Raw genomic sequence first — 14,755 nt, 5'->3', positions numbered from 1 at the left:
GGTGCTGTCGAATGGAGTGTGTGTAATAACATAGTAGGCGACAATGTTGTGCAAAGGAACACAACTGGGTCACTAATATTAGCTCGGGTACTCAATTTTGTCATTTCTCACTGTGTTAATGATAAATCTGCCCTACCAAAGAATATACCGTTGCAGTTTCTGTCACTAGAGTAGTATCAGATTGATGCTTGGATCTAGATGAAAAAGTAAGATAATTTCATGGTAGGATCATGGTAAACACACATTACATTGGATATTTGTGTTAGTTAAAGGAACATCACATTTTAAATGCAACAAACAAAATCAGCAACCCTGTGCAAGTTTGGACATCAGAAACATTAAGAACCACAGTGACATTTCATTCATGCAAGACACTGTACTGTACACTTATTTGGCTCTGTTGTTGAGGGGATATTTTTGCTCCTATCCAATCCAATGTCTCATCTGAAAGTCGGAGGTGAACAGTATAGTGCTGTCACAGAATGACAATTGGGAATTGGCTCCCCTGTCAATAACATTTTTACCCCATGTACTGTTAACTCTCAGGTCTTGGCTCAAAATGTCATTTTAGATTTCAGCATAATTTATTCTGTATGTTACTTTTTTTTCTTGTGTAAGGGAGGTTTGTCATGTTTTTTCTTGTGGCAATATTACAGTACACATTGTACACATGTTTTGTATACTGGCTTGTTTGTTTGCTTTAATCCAATGCGTGTGTCTTCTGGTAATTTTATTTATTGATCTTGCTTTTTTGCATACCTTTTTTTGTTCTTGTTTATCTTCTTCAAACAGTAAGAATGGTAGGATAATGGGGTAAATAGTGGAATGCGGTGCACTGGAGAATGCACTTGTTACCGCTGGAGTCAAAGAGCGAGTAGGCTTTGCACACACGAGTTAGACCACTGAACTAGCATTTTTTTTTTTAATGGCTTAGTTTTTTTTTTAAAAGAAAACGCCAACGTGAAATGTAGCACAAAGCGAACACAGCCAAACGTTCTGTGCAGTACACTTGCTAATATAGTCACGCTTGCACGTGCAGGCACGGTGAGTGGGCTCCATCAAAATCTACCATTGTCAACAGTCCAATACAGTCAAACAATTTACTACTTAATGACACTGAAGCTACCTTGAAACCGCAATCGGGGATACCTTCGTCTTTAGAAGCGAAGAGCGCAGAACACACAGAAAAAGATGCACACCTGTGGCTCCAAGCGGATAAACCACAACGGACCCTCTCTGTCATTATTCCGTTATATTCATAGAAACAATCACAACAACAGTGTTAAGGAAGGGTAAATTCTTACCGCAGTGTTGTAAATAATCCGTGTCTCTGAAATTTAAGAGTTCGAAAGCCTGCAGTGATGGAGCAGATGTGCAACACCGGGTGCTGGTAGCCGACCGAACAGTCACTCCTTGACTGGGAAGCACAGAGGCGCGCTTCTATTTACTCATACTGGAGGGAAGACACGCCCACTGCGTGTCCGTATGGTGCTTGTGTGTGCGCGTGTGCATGTATGCGCGCCCCTGCGTGGGTGCGTGTGTTGGTACCTGTACGATGAAATCTGAAGACAACAATACTTTGTACAAACCTTTGTACAAATTCCTGCTTAAATGTTTTTTGTCCCTCATTGTTTATGCTGGGGGGGAGGGGGCGATTTCGTGATTAGGGGTAAATGACATTGTGAAACCCCGACTGTCGTTTTGTTTTTGAATTTCAAAAAGGGGACAGCTGAGAGCACCAACCACTTAAGCAGGCTGCATACCAAAAAAACTAGTTTTTTTTTAGTCAAACTGCACATTCCACATTCACATGTGGAGAATGAATTATTGGATGTTATGTCACAAACACTCAACATCACATCAATTTGTGTATTTACATGGATTTTATTTTGTTTTATTTTCAGAACTGTTCTTTAGTCTTAATAAGTCAAACAGACACATTGCAGTGCTTGGAGGACATTAAGCAGGCTACAGCAGCGTTCCATAACCTTTACTGAGCTAAGGCAACCAATTTACATTTGAAACATCTCAGAGCCCAACACTAAACCAAAATAACACAAAAAGTATGAAAACTTAAATGATAATTATCTTGTCTCCATTTCACTTACTTACGGTTCTTACTTCGAAATCTGGGCCTGTTAATTGAACACAAGCTGATATACTCACAGAAAGCCACATCTTATTTTGTTGTATGAATGACAACAGATGAGAGAGACAGCTTCATAGCAGAGATGAGGGACTTTATTCATATGACATTGACTTTGATTGATGACTATGCATAATAGGCCGATTGACCACTCCAAATTGCCCATAGGTGTGATTGTGAGCATGAATACTTCTCTGGTATGATTTCGATAGACTGCAGCTGGTTTGATTCTTACTGGGCTGTGCAGTGTTTGGAGGTGACAGCTGCTAGTGTTGGTAGTAACCGCTGCTGATGGTAGCTGCTGATGTTGTTAATTGTTTGTGGTTGTAGCTTGTACCAGGCCCGATGGGTTGACTGCCACTTGCCTTCCAGCTGGACTGGGAGACATTCGCTCGTGCGTGTGCTAGTGGCTTGTGCCAGACTCGACGTGTCGACCGACACTTGCCTTCCTCCACTGGGCCAGGAGATGATCGCTCGTGACCACCACTTGCCTCCCACCCCGAGGCCAGAAATCTTGCTCGTGCTTGGTCTTCCACTCGCTAGTGCTCGGTCTATCACTCGGTCTACCGCTCGCTGCTGTTTTTCTCACCCTCTTGCCTAGTCACTCTAGTCAGACTCAAGGTGCCATTTCTAGGACATTTGTTTGCCAAAAACTTAAAGATGACTTGACATAGGACTTAGACTTGAGTTGGATTTCAAAGTCAAAGTCTGCGTTATTGTTAATTTCTTCACATGCCAAGACACACAAAGAAATCGAAATAACGTTCCCACTATCCCACGGTGACAAGACATAGTACACAATATACATACAAGTAAACAACACAAAAAAATAAAAACAAGAAGGCACAAACAATGAATAAATAAGAGTGATGAATAAATAATGAATAAACAAATAACAATAAATAAGAGGAGCAAAAATGGAGCAAGTGCGCATACAGCAGACAGTCTGAATATAGGGCAAAAGTACAGGACGCTATGCAGAAGGGGGGAGAGAGTTCAGGACCCTAACAGCCTGGAGAATTAAGCTGTTGGTGAGTCTGGAGGTGCGGGAGCGCAGGCTCCGGTACCTCTTCCCAGAGGGCAGAAGATCGAACAAAGAGTGAGCGGGGTGACTCACATCACTCACAATCGTGGTCGCCTTGCGGGTGAGATGGGAGGTGTAAATGTCCTTCAGGGAGGGGAGTACACAATATACATAGACGTAAACAACACAAAAATACAAAAACAAGAAGGCACAAACGATGAATAAATAAGAGTGATGAATAAATAATAAAGAAACAATTAACATAATAAATAAGAGGAGCAAAAATGGAGCAAGTGTTCATACAGCAGACAGTCAGAATATAGCGCAAAAGTACAGGACGCTACGCAGAAGGGGGGAGAGAGTTCAGGATCCTAACAGCCTGGAGTATGAAGCTGTTGGCGAGTCTGGTGGTGCGGGAGCGCAGGCTCCTGTACCTCTTCCCGGAGGGAAGAAGATCAAACAAAGAGTGAGCGGGGTGACTCACATCACTCACAATCGTGGTCGCCTTGCGGGTGAGATGGGATCGTGTAAATGTCCTTCAGGGAGTAGAGTGAAGCACCAATAATCTTACCAACCGTGTTCACTATGCGCTGCAGGGCCTTCATGTTGTATTCAGTGCATCTACCACCCCAGACAGCGATACAACACGGTAGAATGTAGCCATGACGGCCGGAGGAGCACTTGCTCGCCTGAGTTTCCGCAGGAAGTACAGGCGGCGCTGAGCTTTCTTTGCCAGTAATGCAGTGTTGGTGGACCAGGAGAGGTCCTCACTGATGTGCACCCCCAGGAATCTGGTGCTGCTCACTCTCTCCACCACAGCACCGTCGATGGTCAGTGGCAGGTGTTGGATGTGACCCTTCCAGAAGTCAACAACAATTTCCTTGGTCTTGTTGCCGTTCAGCAGGAGGTTGTTGTCCCTGCACCACGCGGTCAGAAGGTCTACCTCCAACCTGTACTGAGTCTTGTCGCCCTTGGTGATGAGACCCACCAGAGTCGTGTCGTCAGCAAACTTCACTATGCGGCTGTCGCTGTAGGTTGCAGTGCAGTCATGCGTCAACAGCGTGAAGAGCAGCGGACTGAGCACGCAGCCTTGGGGGGCCCCCGTGCTCAGCGTGATGCTGGCGGAGATTTTGTCGCTAACACGTGCCACCTGAGGCCTCTGACAGAGGAAGTCCAGTAGCCAGTTGCAGAGGTAGGGACTGAGGCTCAGCTTGAAATACATGACTTAAATTGTCATCTTGCTTATTGCTTGAAATCTGTATTTCAACACGGTTTGCCTAGTTAGAAAGCAACTAAACAAGGTATTTGTGTTCGTGTCATTACGCCAACCTGGCAACCCGATAAACGTCGATGGTTGGTGTGAAGTGGTGTCATTTTGCCATTACGACCAACCGCAATGGGAACAACTCAGGGATCATTAATTTGAAATAATAGATTGTCTTAATATGACATTGGCAAAAATAGCATGGCGAAAAGCAAGGTTTGCACCTCATATTTTTCGGACTAAAAGTCGCTCCGGAATATTGGTCACATTAGCCATAAAATGCACAATAACGTGAAAAATACATAAGTCGCTCCGGAGTATAAGTCGTATTTTGGGGGTAATGTATTTGACAAAATCCAACACCAAGAACAGACATGAACGAGCAACAACAGGCTAAACCAGGGGTGGGCAAACTACGGCCCGCGGGCCACATCCGGCCCACGGGACCGTTTAATCCGGCCCGCCAACCCTGAACAAATTGTATTATTAAACTTTTTTTTTTTTTGTCATTTTGCCTGCAATGACTGCGTTTTCCCAGTAGATGGCGAAGCGCTCGCCTGCGCATTTACTACCAGAAGCCGTGTCAGAAAGCTCGGTGCACACTCACAAGTGCGTGTACGTACTCAGTAGTACGGACTTGGCGCACTCTCGCTCTATTCGTATCAGTCCCGAATTTAGAGCGTGGGCTTTGACGACAGCATTCTTATAATTCGCGCGCTGAGCTTTCAGATGCAGTTTTGCGCTAAAGCCACCCACAAACCTTCCCCTGGAATCCTTCCATTAAAATAAGTGGCCCGAAAAAAAGAAGTGAGTGCCGAATGTTAAAAAAGAGTGGCCAATTTGGCTCGACGTACGCGACGTGACGTTCAGCCACATGAACGTCAACATCAACCCGTCACAGATCAAGGTAAACGGACCAACACCTCGGATCTCGCCTAAGAATTGCCACAACAAATTTTACTCCAGACTATGACGCACTAGCAAAAAAGGGAGACCAACAACACTGTTCCCACTGAAAATGAACGGGAGGCTCTCAAGTTTATTGTAAAAAAATGCATTTTGAATATGATTTGTACACATAGCAGGGATTGAAACTAGCGACCATTCTCATTTTCAAACAATGCAGGATGCTCAAGGACATTGATGCACCACCTATTTGCGACTAATCTTAACCTGTAAAGTTCTTAAGGCTTACTTTAAGGAGGTGTTTCCCGTTTCCTCACCTCTGTTACCAGGTGTTTGCGAGTTAAAACTCTGCTCTGATTTTCAGATACCCCTCACCGTGTTGCTGTTTTGATTACTTTATTTGGATGTATGCTTTCACCGATTCTTCAAGATGATATATTTGGTCAGAATGTTTGCCGTTTGATGTGATCTCATAAGATAAACATCTTTCATTAATCTGACCTGCAGGCACTGAAGTGATGGAGATTGTTATTCATAATAACAGTGTCGTATTTTATGAGAATCACTGATAGCAGTTTTTTAGTGAATTATTATTTTTTTAATGCTGTTAATAAATGCATTTGTTTTCAAAAAAATTGTTTGGAATATCCATGCTTTACTACCTACTAAAGGCCAAGATCTTTTATGCAATGATCTTTACAGGTCGCTTATATGACTTCACACAACGCCTACGTCCATCTGCTCCTGGTCCGGCCCTCCGGTCCAAATTTAGAACCCAGTTCGGCCCGCGAGTCAAAAAGTTTGCCCACCCCTGGGCTAAACGATAGGTATGCTAACGTGACATAAACACAAACGAAGAGCTGACAACAGCCCTGACGTAATATTCAGAGTTATTCTACTATTACATAAATAACACGTTTATAAAACCATCTGTGTCACTCCAATTCAATAAATCCATCGATCGTCCTTTGTCAACATAAATGCGCGCCGCTGACGGCGGTTGCACTTCAAAATAATCCACAGGCCCATATAACGATATATAAATTATATATAAAAAAACTACTATACAAGCAATAATATTATCAAACCATCTGTGTCCCTCCAAATCATTAAATCCATCGATTGTCCTTTATGTAAACAATGGCAGCCAGGTGCGCGCTGCTGACGGTGCTTGCACTTTTAAATATTCCACAGGCCCATATAACGATATATAAATTATATATCAAATACCGTTTTTTCTCATGTATAATGCGCGAAATTTAACTAATTTATTGTCCTAAAATCTGGGGTGCACATTATACATGGGTAAAATTTATTTTATTTTTTTTTGTGAAGAAAATCATGGTACAACAATTTTTGAAGAAAATCTTGTCACGGATGGAGTGTGGAAAGGAGCGGGGCGACCAAGTGCAACTTGGACCAGGGTTTATTGGAGGAACTCAAAACACAGACTTGGTAAACTAATTGTGATAAATAACTGGAACATCACTCAAATATTGGTGATCCCGTTGAGAGTCTCACATATTTCTACGCTATCGAGTTTGCTACTGCATGCGCAGTGATACTGACCGGCAGAATAACATCCGGTTGTTCGCAAAGATGATCTTTTTTCTGAAATAATTTTACGTCTACGGATTTAAGTAACCCGGCCGGGTCATACCAAAGACTATAAAAATGGGACCCATTGCCTCCCTGCTTGGCACTCAGCATTAAGGGATGGAATTGGGGGGTTAGATCAACAAATGATTCCCGAGCGCGGCGCCGCTGCTGCTCACTGCTCCCCTCTCCCCCAGGGGATGGATCAAAATCACACGGGGATGGGTCAAATGCAGAGGACAAATTTCACCACACCCAGATACGTGTGACGATCATCCATCCATCCATTTTCTGAACCGCTTAGTCCCCACGGGGGTCGCGGGAGTGCTGGAGCCTAACCCAGCCGTCATCGGGCAGTAGGCGGGGGACACTCTGAACCGGTTCCCAGCCGATCGCAGGGCACACGGAGACAAACAACCATTCGCACTCGCACTCACACCTAGGAACAATTTGGAGTCTTCAATCGGCCTACCAAGCATGTTTTTGGGATGTGGGAGGAAACCGGAGTGCCCAGAGAAAACCCACACGGGCCCGGGGAGAACATGCAAACTCCACACAGGGAGGGCCGGAGGTGGAATTGAACCCGCACCCTCCTAACTGCGAGGCGGACGTGCTACCCAGTGCTCCACCGAGCCACCTCGTGACGATCATTGGGACTTTAAAAAAAAAAAAATCAAAATTTGGGTGCGTATTATACATGGGTACAGGCTTTTTTCCAGCATCGACATGCCAGGGTGCGTATTATACATGGAAAAAAAAGGTAACTATTATATAAGCAATACTATTATCAAACCATCTGTGTCACTCCAAATCATTAAATCCAACGATCAAATTCCTCGTCCTTTGTCAACAACGCCGCGCGTGCGCCATGACGTCAGCCTCGTCGTTATTCCACAGATCTAGTATATAACTATATTGTAGCGTTAACAAAGTACCAGGAAAAACGTGGGTTTGATAAACGGCTCTTTATTTAACAAAACAAGAGTTCAAAGGGCCAACAACTACTGAACTGTAACAATAAAAACATATACAAGTTGCTACACAACATAAAATATATCAAATAACTATAACATAAATAGTTCACCGCCACACGGCCCCTAGCACCGACGTTGACTTCCAGGCATGTGGCGGCATGGACTTCCATCCCCAGAGGTGGCACTTCCAGCCACGGAGGTGGAAAAGAGCGACATAGAATAGGACCGGGCGTGCGTAAAAGCCATGTCAGAGCCCCATCCACCGTCCCCGGACAGCCACCCGGCCGAGCGCCGGCCCCCGACTTCCATCCATGGAGGTGAAAGAGAGCTCCGTAGAGTAGGATCGGGCGTGTGTAAAAGCCATGTCCGAGCCCCATCCACCGCCCCCCGCCAGCCACCCGGCCGAGCGCCGGCCCCCGACTTCCATCCACGGAGGTGAAAGAGAGCTCCGTAGAGTTGCCATAATAGTTTTTCAAACCTTCTGTCTCACTCCAAATCATTAAATCCTTCAAACTCTTCGTCCTCCGTGTCACTTACAAACAAAGCCGTTAATGATGCCGGTGGTACGTGGGGCCCTTCGTCATCCCGTGATCGAATCTTTGTCCTTTATGTAAACAACCGCCGCGCCGCTGATGTCACTTGAAATTCAAATGACAGTAATCCCTTGCTACATCGCGGTTCATTTATCGCGGTTTCACTTTTTTTGAAATTTTAATTTTGAAAATCTGTGAAACAATTCACATATAAATTGCTCCTCAGTATAAGTCGCCCCCCCACCCAAACTATGAAAAACAAATGTGACTTATAGTCCAAAAATTACGGTAATGAAGACACAACAATGACATTACAAACATAATATTACAAAACCCACAGACAGATAAGCAAATGTCACAGTTTAGCCAGCGATACGAACACTGATTTGGGACCAATTAAAAAAATGTGATTGTGATGCAAGTACACACTATAAACATTTCACATATATATATATATATATATATAATATATAATATATATATATATATATATATATATATATATATATATATATATATATATATATATATATATATATATATATATATATATATATATATATATATATATATATATATATATATATATGTGAAATGTATATAAATATATGTATATATAATTTTTTTTTTAAAAAAATCCCCTCTCACCCTCCGCGGGTGGTCTCCCACTCCAAGCTCGGGTCCTCTACCAGAGGCCTGGGAGCTTGAGGGTTCTGCGCAGTATTTTGGCTGTTCCTAGCACTGCACTCTTCTGGACTGAGATGTCTGATGTTGTTCCTGGAATCTGCTGTAGCCACTCCTCCAGTTTGGGGGTCACTGCCCCAAGTGCCCCAATGACCACGGGCACCACCGAGGCCTTCACTTTCCAGGCCTTCTCAAGCTCTTCTTTGAGGCCCTGGTATTTCTCTAGCTTCTCAAGTTCTTTTTTCCTGATGTTCCCATCGCTTGGTATTGCTACATCCACTACAACGGCCTTCTTCTGCTGTTTGTCCACCACCACAATGTCCGGTTGGTTCGCCATCACCATCTTGTCAGTCTGGATCTGGAAGTCCCACAGGATCTTGGCTCGCCCGTTCTCTGCCACCTTAGGGGGTGCTTCCCACTTTGAACTTGGGGCTTCCAGTCCATACTCTGCACAGATGTTCCTGTACACTATGCCAGCCACTTGGTTATGACGTTCCATGTATGCTTTCCCTGCTAGCATCTTACACCCTGCTGTTATGTGCTGGACTGTCTCAGGGGCCTCTTTGCACAGCCTACACCTTGGGTCTTGTCTGGTGTGGTAGGTCTTAGCCTCTATTGCTCTGGTGTTCAGAGCCTGTTCCTGTGCAGCCATGATGAGTGCCTCTGTGCTGTCCTTCAGTCCAGCTTTTTTCCAGCCATTGGTAGGATTTCTTGATGTCAGCCACTTCACTTATCTGCCGATGGTACATCCCATGTAGGGGTTTGTCCTCCCATGATGGTGTCTCTAGCCACTCTTCCTCTGTTTGCCATTGTCTGAGACATTCACTGAGCACGTCATCCGTTCGGGCCTTGTCCTTGATGTACTCATGGATCTTGGCTGTTTCATCCCGAACAGTGGCTCTCACACTCAGTAGTCCTCGGCCTCCTTCTTTACGGCTAGTGTACAGATTCAGGGTGCTGGACCCAGGGTGGAACCCTCCGTGCATGGTTAGGAGCTTGACATCTGTGGTTTGCGTCTCTTCCTTTGGCCAGCTTATTATTCCTGCATGGTATCTGATGACTGGCAGGGCGTAGCTGTTTATTGCCCGGATCTTGTTCTTGCCATTTAGCTGACTTCTGAGGACTTGCCTTACTCGTTGTAGATATTTGGCTGTGGCTCCTCTCCTTGTGGCTTCATCGAGGTTGCCATTTGCTTGTTGGATACCAAGGTACTTGTAGCTGTCCTCAATGTCTGTTATTGTTCCTTCTGGGAGTGAGACCCCTTCTGTATGGACTACCTTCCCTCTCTTTGTCACCATGCGACCGCACTTCTCTAGTCCGAATGACATTCCAATGTCTGTGCTGTAGATCCTGGTTGTGTGGATCAGTGAATCGATGTCTCGCTCGCTCTTGGCATACAACTTTATGTCATCCATGTATAGGAGGTGACTGATGGTGGCCCCATTTTTGAGTCGGTATCCGTAGCCAGTCTTGTTGATTATTTGGCTGAGGGGGTTCAGACCTATGCAGAACAGCAGTGGGGACAGAGCATCTCCTTGGTATATGCCACATTTGATGGAGACTTGTGCAATTGGCTTGTAATTGGCCTCAAGGGTTGTTTTCCACAGTCCCATCGAGTTTGCAATGAAGGCTCTCAGGTTCCTGTTGATGTTGTACAGTTCCAAGCATTCAGTGATCCATGAGTGTGGCATGGAGTTGTAGGCTTTCTTGTAATCAATCCAGGCAGTGCACAGGTTGGTGTGTCGAGTCTTGCAGTCTCGGGCGACTGTTCCGTCAACCAGCAGCTGGTGTTTGGCTCCTCTGGTATTGCTGCCTATGCCTTTCTGTGTTGTGCTCATGTATTGAGCCATGTGTACACTTATCTTAGCCGCTATGATCTTCCATGTTGTAGGGAGACAGGTTATTGGCCGATAGTTGGATGGGACTGTACCCTTTGTGGGATCCTTCAGGATCAGGATTGTGCGTCCTTCAGTTAACCATTCGGGGTGAGTTCCAACTTTTAGTAGCTGGTTCATTTGTTCTGCTAGGCGCTCATGGAGTGCAGTGAGCTTCTTAATCCAGTAGGCATGGATCATATCTGGCCCGGGTGCTGTCCAGTTCTTCATACCTGAGACTCTCTCTTGGATGTCTGCCACAGTGATGGTAACTGGGTTCTGCTCAGGGTGGTTGCTGTGGTCTTCTCTTAGAGAGACTAGCCATTGTGCCTCACTGTTGTGTGATGTGTCCTTCTCCCATATGCCCTTCCAGTATTGCACAGTCTCCAGCCTTGGTTCTGCTGCTTTCTCCAGTGCTTCAGGTACGTTCATCTGGCTGTACTTCTTGGGTGCTGGTTTCTTCATTGCAACTTTCTGGATCTTTGATAGTTGGCTCACGTCTCTCCGCACTGTCTTGATCTTAGCCTCCAACCTTCTTTTCCATGGTGGGTCTTGTATCTCATGCTTGATATTGCTCTTGTAACCAAGCATCTCCAGGATCACTGTTGCTGAAGTGTATATCAACTCATTGGTTTCAGTGATGGTGGTTGTAGGGATTGCTCTCAGTGCTGCATTCAGATCTTCAACCAGACCTTTGTAGTTGGCGTCGCGGTTGGCCGCTGTTCATTCGAGTCATGATCTTATCCTTCAAGTCAGTTGCTGTCTTGTTCAGGCTTGCATCACCTCTTGGGGCTGTGTACCCAATTTCTTGTGCAGTTGATGTTGACTCCTCTCTGACCCGGAATTCGGGTTCCCGTTTGTCTTGGCATCTGTGTTGTACCTCGTCAATCTCAAGTTGTGATATCAATTGTCGTTTCTGGATATTGGAGCACTGAGTCACTAGTTGTTTAGTGGTTAGTGTTGAGTGTGGATATCGCTCCTTCCATTGCTCCCACATTCTCTTCATGTACCCCCTCTGACTTGGTTTACTGGAGTAGTAGCACTCCAACAGTGTTAGGTTCTCACATCTCGCCCATTTCCGCCTTGTTCCAGTAGCCCACTTCTCATCTAGGCGTTCTGGTTCCCCAACACCTGACGCAGACCTTGTTTGACCGGGCGACGTCTGAGCCGGCATCTCATTTGATTCTTTATCTCTCACCATGTTTATGAGGTAGGCGATATCGTCAAGGGTCTTGCCCACAGACCCACACTGGATGATGGTATGGCTCTGCCCCGACCAGGTCTCGAACCCGGGTCCCGCTGGTTGATAGTCTGGCGACTATCCTACTGAGCTATCCAGCCGATATATATATATTAGAGATGCACCGATCCGACTTTTTCAGTTCCGATACCGATACCGATGCCGTGGCTTTGCGTATCGGTCGATACCCGATACCGATCCGATATTATGGTTGACTTAACAAGCTACATAACTACATGTGGAACAGAAAAGACCAAAGGCAATGCCATCAGGCAGACTACACAGTTCTTTGCTCTAAATTAGGGGTGTCCAAACTAACGGTCCAGTTTTTATTGGCCCGCAGCAAATTCTGAAAACATAATTGAATATGGCCCGCACAAGAAGCTTGAGCTCAGCTTCTCAGTTTCCACACTAGATGGAGCCCGCCACACAAAGCGTTTGACGTCCCATTAACACCCCCCCGGAAGAGAAGCGAACACGCAGCGTTTGACATCCGATTAGCCTCCGCCCCCCCCCCCCCCCCCATTCGGGAGAGAAGCGAACGCGCAGCCTTTGACGTCCCATTAGCAACCCGAAGAGAAGCGAACGCGCAGGGTTTGACGTCCGCTTAGCAACCCGGGGAAGAGAAGCGAACGTTCGCTCCATGTTTGCGTTTGTTTAGAAAACTCTCGTGGCATGCGGCACACGTGCTGCTGACGTATGACGTAGCCCGCGTCCCAATAGATTAAGGAAAGTATCGGCTCACAGATCGGCTGTATTTTCCGATACCCGATCCATCTATTTTGTTGATATCGGGGCCGATCCGATCCAGATATCGGATCGGTGCATCTCTAATATATATATATATATATATATATATATATATATATATATATATATATATATATATATATATGCACACATACGTACATACGTACATACGTACATACATACGCCACACGGCCCCCAATATATCGCCACCACATGTATGTGAAATGTCTGGACATACATGCAAATGTACATGTACGTACATACATCCATACATGTATGAACTAAAGGAGCTGTATGATGCTATTTTAAGCTTTCCACAGTTAATTATGATGCAACAATGGTGATCCAATTTCCTATGAAATTAGTTATTGTGGTGGCTATTTTTCTGTACAAATAAACACATAATTAGCATTATGTGTTTGTGTACACGGGAGTCCCCGGTGGTGCACTGGTTAGCACGACCGCCTCATAGTTAAGAGGGTGCCGGTTCGATTCCACCTCCGACCCTCCCCGTGTGGAGTTTGCATGTTCTCCCCATGCCCGCGTGGCTTTTTTCCGGGCACTCCGGTTTCCTCCCACATTCCAAAACCATGCTTGATAGGCCGATTGAGCTCTCCAAATTGCCCTGGGTGTGAGTGCGAGTGCGAATGGTTGTTCGTGTGCCCTGCGATTAGCTGGCAACCGGTTCAGGGTGTCCCCCGCCTACTGCCCGATGACGGCTGGGATAGGCTTCAGTAGGCCCGCGACCCCCGTGAGGATAAAGCGGTACAGAAAATGGATGGATGTTTGTGTACATCACATTGTACAGTTTGTTGAAAATGTGTAAATACGATTTACCGTTTATTTCCGTGTATAGTGCGCAAAATTTAACTAATTTATTGTCCTAAAATCTGGGGTGCGCATTATATATATGGGTACAAAGAAAAAAAAGTTTTTTTTTTTTTTTTTTTTTTAAAGAAAGTCATGGTACAACAAAACCAACAACAGGCCTGACCGACAAAGTCGTGGAACAAAAAGACAGGGTGAAATTACCAAAGACAGGAACAGAAAGCAAACAGACATCATGACAGTAACACATGCAATGATCCGACGGTGAGCGATGGGCAGACAGGACTTAAATACAAAACACGTTACATCGATTGAGGTGACACAGGAAGAGAGGGGCGACGCGAACAGAAACTATGGCAACCTAGACACATAGCAAAACTGGGGACGAGACGTGACAAATGTCCCTTGAAATGAAACTGGAAATCACCAAGTTTTGGTTTCCAAGGGTGTTTTTATTCCTCTTCAACGTCTCTCCCATACAGAGCCGCCTTTTTCACGTCCGCACGCCTCTTTCCCGTGCGCGCACGGAGCGCGGTGGTGCGTTTATGGGCAGTCGGAGAAATCAACGCCAACAAAAAAATTACATCCAGCCTAGTTAAGACCATACCAAAGACTATAAAAATGGGACCCATTGGCTCCCTGCGTGTGTGACGATCATTGGGACTTAAAAAAAATAAATAAAAAATTCATAAAAAAAAATTCATAAAAATTGGGTGCGTATTATACATGGGTACAGGCTTTTTTCCAGCATCAGCATGCCATTTTTAGGGTGCGTATTATACATGGGGGCGCACTATACACGGAAAAAAACGGTAATCATAATCATAATAATAAATTATATTTATATTGCACTTTACATTCCATAGAATCTCAAAGTGCTACAGAAATGCTTTTTTTTAAAAAGAAATGTCTTAAGACCGCTTTTAAAAGTGTCAA

At 45.0% G+C, this 14,755-nt stretch overlaps 1 protein-coding gene across 1 annotated transcript in view; it reads right to left on the bottom strand.

Annotated features, from left to right (window-relative positions):
- Positions 1–1,460, bottom strand: part of LOC133152430 (cell migration-inducing and hyaluronan-binding protein-like) — a 233,489-nt gene extending 232,029 nt beyond the window's left edge. The window contains 1 exon segment of the mRNA XM_061276012.1: positions 1,305–1,460. The gene's annotated coding sequence lies outside the window, so the exon portion shown is untranslated.
- Between the last annotated feature and the right edge of the window lie 13,295 nt (positions 1,461–14,755).

The sequence above is a fragment of the Syngnathus typhle genome, linkage group LG4 (assembly GCF_033458585.1).
Source record: "Syngnathus typhle isolate RoL2023-S1 ecotype Sweden linkage group LG4, RoL_Styp_1.0, whole genome shotgun sequence".
NCBI lineage: Eukaryota > Metazoa > Chordata > Actinopteri > Syngnathiformes > Syngnathidae > Syngnathus > Syngnathus typhle.
This window is presented reverse-complemented; position numbering and strand designations above follow the sequence as displayed.